Source organism: Mirounga leonina, unplaced genomic scaffold, assembly GCF_011800145.1.
Source record: "Mirounga leonina isolate KUSES-001 unplaced genomic scaffold, KU_Mleo_1.0 Mir_129, whole genome shotgun sequence".
Classification (NCBI taxonomy): domain Eukaryota; kingdom Metazoa; phylum Chordata; class Mammalia; order Carnivora; family Phocidae; genus Mirounga; species Mirounga leonina.
In genome coordinates, this window is record NW_023270323.1 from 19,334,213 (window position 1) to 19,345,751 (window position 11,539).

Here is an 11,539-nt window from a genome sequence, read left to right on the forward strand (position 1 = left end):
CGCCTGGGTGGCTCAGTCGGTTAAGAGACTGCCTTCAGCTCAGGTCATGATCCCAGGGTCCTGGGATCGAGTCCCGCATCGGGCTCCCTGCTCTGCGGGGAGCCTGCTTCTCCCTCTCCCACTCCCCCTGCTTGTGTTCCCTCTCTCGCTGTGTCTCTCTCTGTCAAATAAATAAATAAAATCTTAAAAAAAAAAAAAAAAGATCTTCTCAAATTCAATACCCAAAAAACAAATAATCAGGCGCCTGGGTGGCTCAGTTGGTTAAGCGACTGCCTTTGGCTCAGATCATGATCCCGGAGTCCTGGGATCGAGTCCCGCATCGGGCTCCCTGCTCAGCGGGGAGTCTGCTTCTCCCTCTGCCCCTCCCCCCTCTCATGCTCTCTCTATCTCATTCTCTCTCTCAAATAAATAAAATCTTTAAAAAAACAAAAACAAAAACAAAAAACAAATACGTCAAAAAATGGGCAGAAGACATGAACAGTCACTTCTCTGAAGAAGACATACAAATGACTAAGAGACACATGAAAAAATGTTCATCATCATTAGCCATCAGGGAAATTCAAATCAAAACCACATTGAGATACCACCTTACACCAGTTAGAATGGCAAAACTTGACAGGGCAAGAAACAACAAATGTTGGAGAGGTTGTGGAGAAAGGGGAACCCTCTTACACTGTTGGTGGGAATGCAAGTTGGTACAGCCAGAAAACAGTGTGGAGGGTCCTCAAAAATTTAAAAATAGAGCTACCCTATGACCCAGCAATTGCACTCCTGGGTATTTACCCCAAAGACACAGATGTAGTGAAAGAAGGGCCATATGCACCCCAATGTTCATAGCAGCAATGTCCCAATAGCCAAACTGTGGAAAGAGCCGAGATGCCCTTCAACAGATGAATGGATAAAGAAGATGTGGTCCATATATACAATGGAATATTACTCAGCCAACAGAGAGGATGAATACCCAACTTTTACATCAACATGGATGGGACTGGAGGAGATTATGCTAAGTGAAATAAGTCAGGCAGAGAAAGTCAATTATCATATGGTTTCACTTATTTGTGGAACATAAGGAATAGCATGGAGGACATTAGGAGAAGGAAGGGAAAAATGAAGGAGGGGAAATTGGAGGAAGAGATGAACTATGAGAGATGACTCTGAGAAACAAACTGGGGGTTTTAGAGGGGAGGGGGGTGGGGGGATGGGTTAGCCCGGTGATGGGTATTAAGGAGGGCATGTACTGCATGGAGCACTGGGTGTTATACCAAAACAATGAATCGTGGATCACCACATCAAAAACTAATGATGTATTGTATGGTGACTAACATAATAAAAAAAAAAGTCTTATTCTAAGCCAACAATATTCTTGCAAAACATTTTCTTATGCCTTTATTTATTTATTTTTAAGGATTTTATTTATTTATTTGAGAGAGAAAGAATGAGACAGAGCATGAGAGGGGGGAGGGACAGAGGGAGAAGCAGACTCCCCGCTGAGCAGGGTGCCCGATGTGGGACTCAGTCCCGGGACTTCAGGATCATGACCTGAGCTGAAAGCAGTCGCTTAACCAACTGAACCACCCAGGTGCCCCTTTCTTATGCCTTTAATAGTTTCTGAACTGTATCTTCCAAAAATCAGATAAATTTGGAAAGTTTACATTCTATTTCAGACTTCCAAAAAAAAAAAAAGACTATGTTTTGAATATGTGAATTCTTTACCCTGCAATCAGGAAGTTAGATTCAGGCATTGACCTAATAATCCATGGAATATCTTCCATTTTTTTCCCCTAGTGAAAGGAGGAAAGATTTGTTAGAGAGTCTGACAGCATGAGAATGTGCTGCTACTTTTATTTATTTTTTTCAACTAACATCTTCTTTTTAAATTTTTTAAATTTAAATTCAATTAGCCAACATATAGTACATCATTAGTTTTTGATGTAGTGTTCAATGATTCATTAGTTTGTATAACACTTCTTTTTTTTTTTTTTAAAGATTTTATTTATTTATTCATGAGAGACAGAGAGAGAGAGAGAGAGAGGCAGAGGGAGAAGCAGGCTCCCAAGGAGCAGGGAGCCCGATGTGGGACTCGATCCCAGGACCCCGGGATCATGACCTGAGCCGAAGGCAGACGCTTAACCATCTGAGCCACCCAGGCGCCCTGTATAACACTTCTTTTAACCCTCCAGTTTGGGTTTCTTCTCAATACAACTGGTCAAGCAGTTGTTTCTGAGAGAGTCGTGGGTACTATCCACATGACCAGGTTCTCCATTTGACATGGTAATGACTTCCGATAGAACCTGGGGGATGTTTTTGGTAATCACCATAAACATCTGACTTTACAAACCTCTTATAAACCATGTGACATTGAATACAGGATTCAGTATGAAGAAGGCAAAAATGAATGTTTCTTCTACTTTCTTGATGCAGGCCAACACATAGGCATACTTTTGAAAAAAAAAAAAAAGAATAGAGCCATTAGATGAGGAATAGAGTAAGTTAAGGAGGTGAGAAGATATAAAAAACTAGGTTCTTTTTGCAACTTACTATTTTTGGAGTGTGGAACAGTTTTTGTCATCTTTTCACAGTGCACCCAATAAATGTTTATTAAGTGAATTCATTGAAGAAGACTTAGAAATATGATGGCCCTTCAAATATTTGAAAATAATTATCATATAGGAGAGGAATAAATTATTGAGACCCTCTTTAATAGCCTCTCTTTGTTCTTAATTTTCTCCCCTTAAAGACACAAGGAACAATAATTTGGAGAGATTAGAAATGTTTAAATATGACTATATAGAGACTTCCTTGCTGCTACTTACAGGAACATCATAGGAGAAAATACAGTTTCTGTAGACTGCCAGGCTAGATGACCACTAACTGGCTTCCCAACTCTGGCATTAAGAGTTATAGGATCTTCAGTTTTCATTATTGTTCAAATAGTTATGTTCATATTCATTAATAAAAAGTGTCTTTAGGGGCGCCTGGGTGGCTCAGTTGGTTAAGCAACTGCCTTCGGCTCAGGTCATGATCCTGGAGTCCCAGGATCGAGTCCCGCATCGGGCTCCCTGCTCGGCAGGGAGCCTGCTTCTGCCTCTGACCCTCCCCCCTCTCATGTGCTCTCTCTCTTTCATTCTCTCTGTCTCAAATAAATAAATAAAATCTTTAAAAAAAAAAGTGTCTTTAAAATATACAAAAAATTAAAATATAAGCAGAGCTGAAGGAAATGTAATGGCCAATTTATTTATTTGGCATATTGAAAAATAGTTCAGCTGTTAACTGGACATAATTAAGCCTCTTTTATTCTGGAGAAAGTTCATTTGATTTCATGAGCCTCTCATCTTGAAAGAGAAGATGGGAAATAAATTTGACAGTGAAGGAAAGGGAAAACTCTACTCTTGTTCTTTATTTCTCTCATGGCTCACTCACCCTTTAAACCCTGTGGACCTGGAGAGAAGCATGTTAGTGGAGTAGTGAACCCAGAAGCCAAAAGTCTGTCAACTCTTAAACATCAAATCAATGACTTTGGTCCTCATTTCTTGTGCCTTTGTGTCACATTCAATCATGATAATTCTGAGAATTTTCCATTCTCTTGGCCTTTGTGAACCTTCAGAAGAGTTAAAAAAGACTCAGGAAAAATCATTTCTTCCCTATCTATCTTGTTCCTTTTCTTTCTATTACCCTTGAATTATTCCAAGCATCAGCCCGACTTCCTTTCTTATTCATTATTCCAGCCATCATTTTCACTTAGATGATTCCCTAATGTCTGTCTCCACCTCTATTCTCTTTCTTTATTTTTAGTCCTCTGTTTCTGACTGCCTCTTTGGAAATTCTTGGGCACATCTAATTTCACTACATTCCAAATTAAATAAATCTTCCCATCATTAGTCCTGCTCCTTCTCTTGGTTTTTTGGGCAGGGTGAATAAAAGATTCCAGTCAAGATTAGTCTAAGGTTTGGGGAGCCATGGAAAGAAAGAGGTCAGTCAGATATATTGCAGATGTATGACCAGTAGGACTTGATAACTAATATCTTTCTCCAAGTAATATCCATTTTATTAAGTACAGACCCATTATTACTAATTTAAGTTGTGCAGAACGTCATCAATAGACTATTTATTTTGCTGTCTTATACTTTTATTGATAAGGGACGTTTTTTAAAGATTTATTTATTTATTTGAGAGAGTGAGAATGAGAGAGAGAGAGTACATGAGAAGGGGGAGGGTTAGAGGGAGAAGCAGGCTCCTCGCCAAGCAGGGAGCCTGATGCGGGACTTGATCCAGGGACTCCAAGATCATGACCTGAGCTGAAGGCAGTCGCTTAACCAACTGAGCCACCCAGGTGCCCCTGATAAGGGACTTCTAAAAGTTCAATACTAAACTCCATTTGTCAACTCTATTTATTATGATTTAGGCTCATAATTGTCTCAAATCCAACGTCTTCCATTTTGTGGATATCTGGAAGCTTGATGTCTACAGTTTGGGTGGTGGTGTATGTGTATATTTGCTATAGTCAGTAAAAGACAATGAAAACTTTATCAAGTGTGGGCATTCGTAAAAATGGAAAACTTGTCAAGGAATCAATTGAATCTATAACTCCGTGTACCTCTCCTCTATACTTCTTCCTCAAATTTCAAGCTACCATGAATGGAGTTTGTTACTGGCCTATACTGACCTTTTTTTCCCCCTCTAATGTTATCTATGGGTATTCCTCTGACATGATTACATTTGAATACAAATGGAATAACTGGAAATGGTTCTTTGTCTGACAGGGTGGAATTGTGTTTTAAACATCTGCTTTCTAAATACATATTAAAGAACTCTGCCAAGTAGATGCCACTGTCTATCCATGGAATACTCAGCTGTCTGGAGGGACAAGTGTTATGTCATGTGGGCTCTCAGTGTTTCTTGCCCTATCCTGAGAACAAATGCAGGGGGGAGAAAAAAGATCCTTTCTGCATATATGTCAAAGGCCTGGGAGTGCCTTATATTACAGTTTTTAAAAGCAAGTATTGTGTTTACTTGCCTATTTGCCAGAATTAGGCAATTAGTATACGAAATTCTAATCTTGCCTGTCTGAAAGTACAGTGGGGAGACTGTCATCTTTTAATAGAATTGTGTACTCATGGGCAACCAGTTTTTCTCTAGTGACAGTGCCCCGTGTCTTCTCAGGGATTCAAGGAGGAGATTCTTGGTAGAAAGATGGAATAGGAGAAGTATTTACTGTGTTCTGCTTTTCTACTCCCCTGAACTGTGACGCAGAGAGGTGCCAAGAAGAGGGCCTAGGATAACTTTGAGAAGAAAGAGAGAAGAAAGGAGAGAAATAAAGTAGTTTTTTGTTTGTTTGTTTTTTATGGTGGCATTGTTGAAGAATTGGTAATAGAAGAATGTTCCAGGACCTGGTGGAAGCAATGAAAATGGTTTATCCCACCTGTCAGCTGTGGGTTTATACTAGTTAACATGCTGTACCTACAGCAGAGCTATTGTATTTGCACTGATTTGTTATTACTATGAATATGTAAAAGTGGTTTTTAAATCAATAGCAGTTCTTTTTAAATGTTTTTCAGAATGTATGTGCAGGAAAAAATAATTGGATAAAAATACCTCAGAGTGGTTCTATTTAATTCATTTTTATATTCTACTTTTCCACCTTAACATTATAACTTAAGCATTTCTCCAGGTTAATAAATATACTTCAAAACCACAGAATATTCTAAAGCCACTTAAAATGTTTTAGTTGTGTTATAGGGCTGGATTTTTTATTGAATGACTATATAAGTTGCTTCTAGTATTTTGCTATTACGTATCACTGAAACTAACATAAAAGTGATTTTCAATATCAAACCTTACTTTGCTGACACTGAGTGGAATTGCAGAGAACCATTAAAATATTATATGGCTCATACCTAGTCACATATGGAAGCTTGGGTTTCTAATCCACCTCCACTGTTAAAACCCAGGGAGCCAGGGGTTAAACTCCTAGCAGATGGTGCTGCTGCTCATGATGCTGCTGACTGAGCATCCCAGGAATTTAAAGACTTGCTTAAACAGGGTTAATACATGGCCTGTGGGAAGACAGCTGGTCTGTAGCAGAATTAGAGGTCAGGAGGTTAGCCACATTTCCCTGAAAACAGAGGACTCACAAGAGCCAGAATCAGTGAAAACCATTTAGGGAAAGGAAAAAGTAGAAAGGTTCTATTTAAGGGAGCAATTGAATGAGAGGGTAGATGGTGCTAGGGTAGAACAGAGTAACTACTAAATATGGAAGAGGGGGATGGGAGAATGAGGGAAGACAGAGACAAGGATGGCAGAACACTGCCCCCACAGCCTCCACTCTTGAGATGTGGAAAGAGACCATACCTCCAGCCCAGCCCTAACATTCATTAACCTATGTTTTTGCTAGTATGTGGATGTTAGGAGAGCTTTGATCCTGTCAGGCTATTTGACATTTAATTTGGCTAGTTCACTCTGTAAGAGGACCCAGTGGGATGTTATCAAGTTGGAAGAAGATATTAATGTCTTGGAATTAAAATCTCATCAAGGACAGTGGCTGACATCTATTGTAGTCTGAATTCTACAGATGCTTTGAGGATTTATTCTTTGTGGAGTGCTGTGATAGATACTATAGAGGTTTGAAGTGAAAAAAAGTAAGACGTGGTCTCAGCTCTCAGGTAGTTTATTATGTAATACAAGGATGGTGGATGGCAGAATTAGATTCACCAATGACTGTAATACAAGGTGACTAAGAAATCTGGTACAGAGAAAGTGGTAGGAGGTTCAGAAGTAAGAGAGAAACAAGGATCAATGAGAAAGATAGTTTTTTTTTTTTTTTGAAAATGTTAACAAAGAAGTAGGAATGCATTACAAGTGAAAAAAATCACATAAGCAAAGGCACAAAGGGACTGCTCCCCCTCCCAGCCCCCAAGTATGTACCATTACATATACGTCATATTAAAGTCCTCAGAGATCTCTTTATGGAATAAGTTAAACTATCCTCAATTTTAATTTCTTTTATAAAATAGTGTTCTGTTAATATCTTTTGAATATTTAAAGACTCAGTTTTTATGTGGCCTACAGAATGATACAAGGAAAGACCATGGGTTTTAATGCTAGACATTGGGATCAAATTTCAATCTATTTCCTAGCTGTATGACCTTGAATAAAGTACTCAATCTCTTTGAGCATTTTTGCTTATCTATAAAAATGGAGACTATAAGAATGAACTTCAAAGCTGTTGTATGAAATTAAATAGGAAAATGTGTTAATGCACTTGCTTGGTAAGGGCTAGGCACCTTTATCCTGACCAATCTGGACAGCCACTTGCTGCCTCCTTAGTAACACCAGAGGGCGACATCATCCCATTCTTATATCAAAGGCTTTGGGAGTGAGAGCCTTCTTTGCAGATAGGATTTTTCTAAGTGCCTCAGGAAGGGAGGAAGCAGAAACTGTAGGTAGAACATGAATGGGGCAGTAAGAGATAAGCCACGGAAGGACTTTGGAGCAGCTGCTGTGCCCCACTGTGGGCAACAGCTATGTATAAAGACACCATCAGAAGGCACCATTCTAGCCCTCTATTTCTGCCAGGTGGGTTGGGAGAACTTCTGGTGCTGAGAGCAACAGAACCTTAGATTAGACGTCTAAATAACCTATTTGATTACTACTAGAAAACCACTGTGGGGTGCCTGGGTGGCTGAGTCAATAAGCGTCTGCCTTCAGCTCAGGTCATGATCCCAGGGTCCTGGGATCGAGCCCCGCCTTGGGCTCCCTGCTCTGCGGGAAGCCTGCTTCTCCCTCTCTCACTCCCCCTGCTTGTGTTCCCTCTCTCACTGTGTGTCTCTCTGTCAAATAAATAAATAAAATCTTAAAAACAACAACAACAACAACAAACCACCACTGTGGTTTTTTTCCCCAAAAAAGAAAAGGCTTTCAGAGAAAGGCTGTAGGAATTTGTTTGCTACAGAGTCGGAACTATGGTGACCACATATTCTGGTTTGCTAGTACAGACCTGGTTTATGCCTGGCATAATTATTAACAGTGCCCCTTTTACACTTGAAGTGTCCCACTTTGAAGGATAAGTTACATGGCCATCCTACTCAGAACATTAGAAGGAATACTCACTAATAGTATGATCTGACTGTAAGAGTCTTTGGGTCAGGTTAAGACCATGCACGGACTTTGGACTCAGAAAGTGACAGATGCATCTGAGTTAAAATCCCTGATTTGTCTGTTGGCAAGTTAGTTTCCTGAGGGATAGATTAGAGACAATAACAAGACATGAATGCATTGTACCATTTAGTCCTAAATAAAGTGCTTACCAGCATCTCTGGCATGGAGCAATACATGGTAGCTATCCTTGTTATTATTATCTTTATTTATTTATTTTTATTATGTTCTATTAGCCAACGTATCATTAGTTTTTGATGTAGTGTTCAGTGATTGTTATTTATAAGATTCACAAGACTATCTCCTTAACTGTTTTGGTGGAAGAGGAGGTGAAGAGATTGAGGGCCAAAATGAAATGACTTGCTCAAGGTCATAAGACAGTTATTTAAAATTTTTTTTAAAATTTAAATTCAATTAATTAACATATAATATACTACTAGTTGTACAGGTAGAGTTCAGTGATTCATCAGTCTTATATAACACCCAGTGCTCATTACATCACATGCCGTCCTTAATGTCCATCTCCCAGTTATCCTATCCTCCCCTACCTCCCCTCCAGCAACTCTCAGTTTGTTTCCTGTGATTAAGAATTTCTTATGGTTTGTCTCCCTCTTTGATTTTGTCTTGTTTTATTTTTTCCTCCCTTCCCCTGTGATCCTCTCTTTTGTTTCTTAAATTATACATATGAGTGAGATTGTATAATTGTCATTCTCTGATTGACTTATTTCACTTAGCATAATACCCTCTAGTTCTATCCACGTTGTTGCAAATGGCAAGATTTCTTTTTTTTTTTTGATGGCTGAGTAGTATTCCATTATCTATATCTATCTATATCTATATCTATCACATCTTTTTTACCCATTCATCTGTTGATGGACATCTTGGCTCTTTCCATAGTTTGGCTATTGTGGACATTGCTGCTATAAAAATTAGGGTGCAGGTGCCCCTTTGGATCACTACGTTTGTATCTTTGGGGTAAATACCTAGTAGTACAAATGCTGGGTTGTAGGGTAGCTCTATTTTTAACTTTTTGAGGAACCTCCATACTGTTTTCCAGAGTGGCTGCACAGCTTGTATTCCCACCAACTGTAAGAAGGTTCCCCTTTCTCCGCATCTCCGCCAACATCTGTTGTTTCCTGACTTGTTAATTTTAGCCATTCTGTCTGGTGTGAGGTGGTATCTCATTGTGGTTTTGATTTGGATTTCCCTGATGCCAAGTGATGTTGAGCACTTTTTCATGCGTCTGTTGGCCATTTGGATGTCTTCTTTGCAGAAATGTCTGTTCATGTCTCTGCCCATTCTTGATTGGATTATTTTTCCTTGGGAGTTGAGTTTGATAAGTTCTTTGTAGATTTTGGATACTAGCCCTTTATCTGTAATGTCATTTGCAAATATCTTCTCCCATTCTATTGGTTGTCTTTTGGTTCTGTTGACTGTTTTCTTTGCTGTGCACAAGCTTTTTATCTCGATGAAGTTCCAATAGTTCATTTTTGCCCTTGCTTCCCTTGCCTTTGGCGATGTGTCCAGGAAGAAGTTGCTGTGGCTGAGGTCAAAGAGGTTGCTGCCTGTGAGGACTCCTGTCTCACATTTAGGCCATTCATCCATTTTGAGTCTATCTTTGTGTTTGGTGTAAGAAAATGGTCAAGTTTCATTCTTCTGTATGTAGCTGTCCAATTTTCCCAACACCATTTGTTGAAGAGACTGTCTTTTTTCCATGGGATTTCTTTCCTGCTTTGTCAAAGATTAGTTGACCATATAGTTGAGGGTCCACTTCTGGGCTCTATTCTGTTCCATTGATCTATGTGTCTGTTGTTGTGCCAGTACCATACTGTCTTGATGATGACAGCTTTGTAATAGAGATTGAAGTCCAGAATTGTGATGCCACCAGCTTTGGTTTTCTTTTTGAACATTCCTCTGGCTATTAGGGGTCTTTTCTGGTTCCATACAAATTTTAGGATTATTTGTTCCATTTCTTTGAAAAAAGTTGATGGTATTTTAATAGGGATTGCATTGAAAGTAGAGATTGCTCTAAGTAGCATAGATATTTTAACAATATTTGTTTTTCCAATCTAAAAGTATGGAAAGTTTTTCCATTTCTTTGTGTCTTCCTCAATTTCTTTGATGAGTGTTCTATAGTTTTCTAAATACAGATCCTTTACCTCTTCAGTTAGGTTTATTCCTAAGCATCTTACTGTTTTTGGTGCAATTGTAAATGGGATCAAATCCTTAATTTCTCTTTCTTCTGTCTCATTGTTAATGTATAGAAATACAACTGATTTCTGTGCATTGATTTTGTATCCTGCCATGTTGCTGAATTCCTGTATGAGTTCTAGCAATTTTGAGGTGGAGTCTTTTGGGTTTTCCACATAAAATATCATGTCATCTGCAAAGAGTGAGAGTTTGACTTCTTTGCTGATTCGGATGCCCTTTATTTCTTTTTGTTGTCTAATTGCTGAGGCTGGAACTTCTAGTACTATGTTGAATAATAGAGGTGGCAGTGGACATCCCTGCCGTGTTCTTGACCTTAAGGGGAAAGCTCTCAGTTTTTCCCCATTGAGAATGATATTCACTGTGGGCTTTTCATAGATGGCTTTTATGATACTGAGGTATGTTCCCTCTTCCCCTACATTGTGAAGAGTTTTAATCAAGAAAGGATGCTGTACTTTGTCAAATGCTTTTTCTGCATCATTTGAAAGGATCATATGGTTCTTGTCTTGTCTTTTATTAATGTAGTATATCACATTGATTGATTTGAGAATGTTGAACCACCTTGCAGGCCAGGAGTAAATCCCACTTGGTTGTGGTGAATAATCCTTTTAATGTACTGTTGGATCCTATTGTCTAGGATCTTGGTGAGTATTTTGGCATCCATGTTTGTCAGGGTTATTGGTCTGTAATTCTCCTCTTTGGTGGGTCTTTTTCTGGTTTGGGGATCAAGGTAATGCTGGCCTCAGAGAAAGAGTTTGGAAGTTTTCCTTCCATTTCTATTTTTTGAAATAGCCTCAGAAGAATAGGTGTTAATTCTTCTTAAATGTTTGGTAGAATTGCCCTGGGAAGCCATCTGGCCCTGGACTCTTTTGTGTTGGGAGACTTTTGATTACTGCTTCAGTTTTCTTGCTGGTTCTGTTCGGGTTTTCTATTTATTCCTGTTTCAGTTTTGGTAGTTTATAGTTTCTAGGAATGTATCCATTTCTTCCAGATTGCATTATTTGTTAGCATATATTTGCACATAATATGTTCTTATAATTGTTTGTATTTCTTCATTGTTGATTGTGATCTGTCCTGTTTCATTCATTTTATTAATTTGGGTCCTTTCTCTTTTTGATAAGTCTGGCCAGGGGTTTATCAGTCTTACTAATTCTTTCAAAGAACCAGCTCCTAGTTTCAT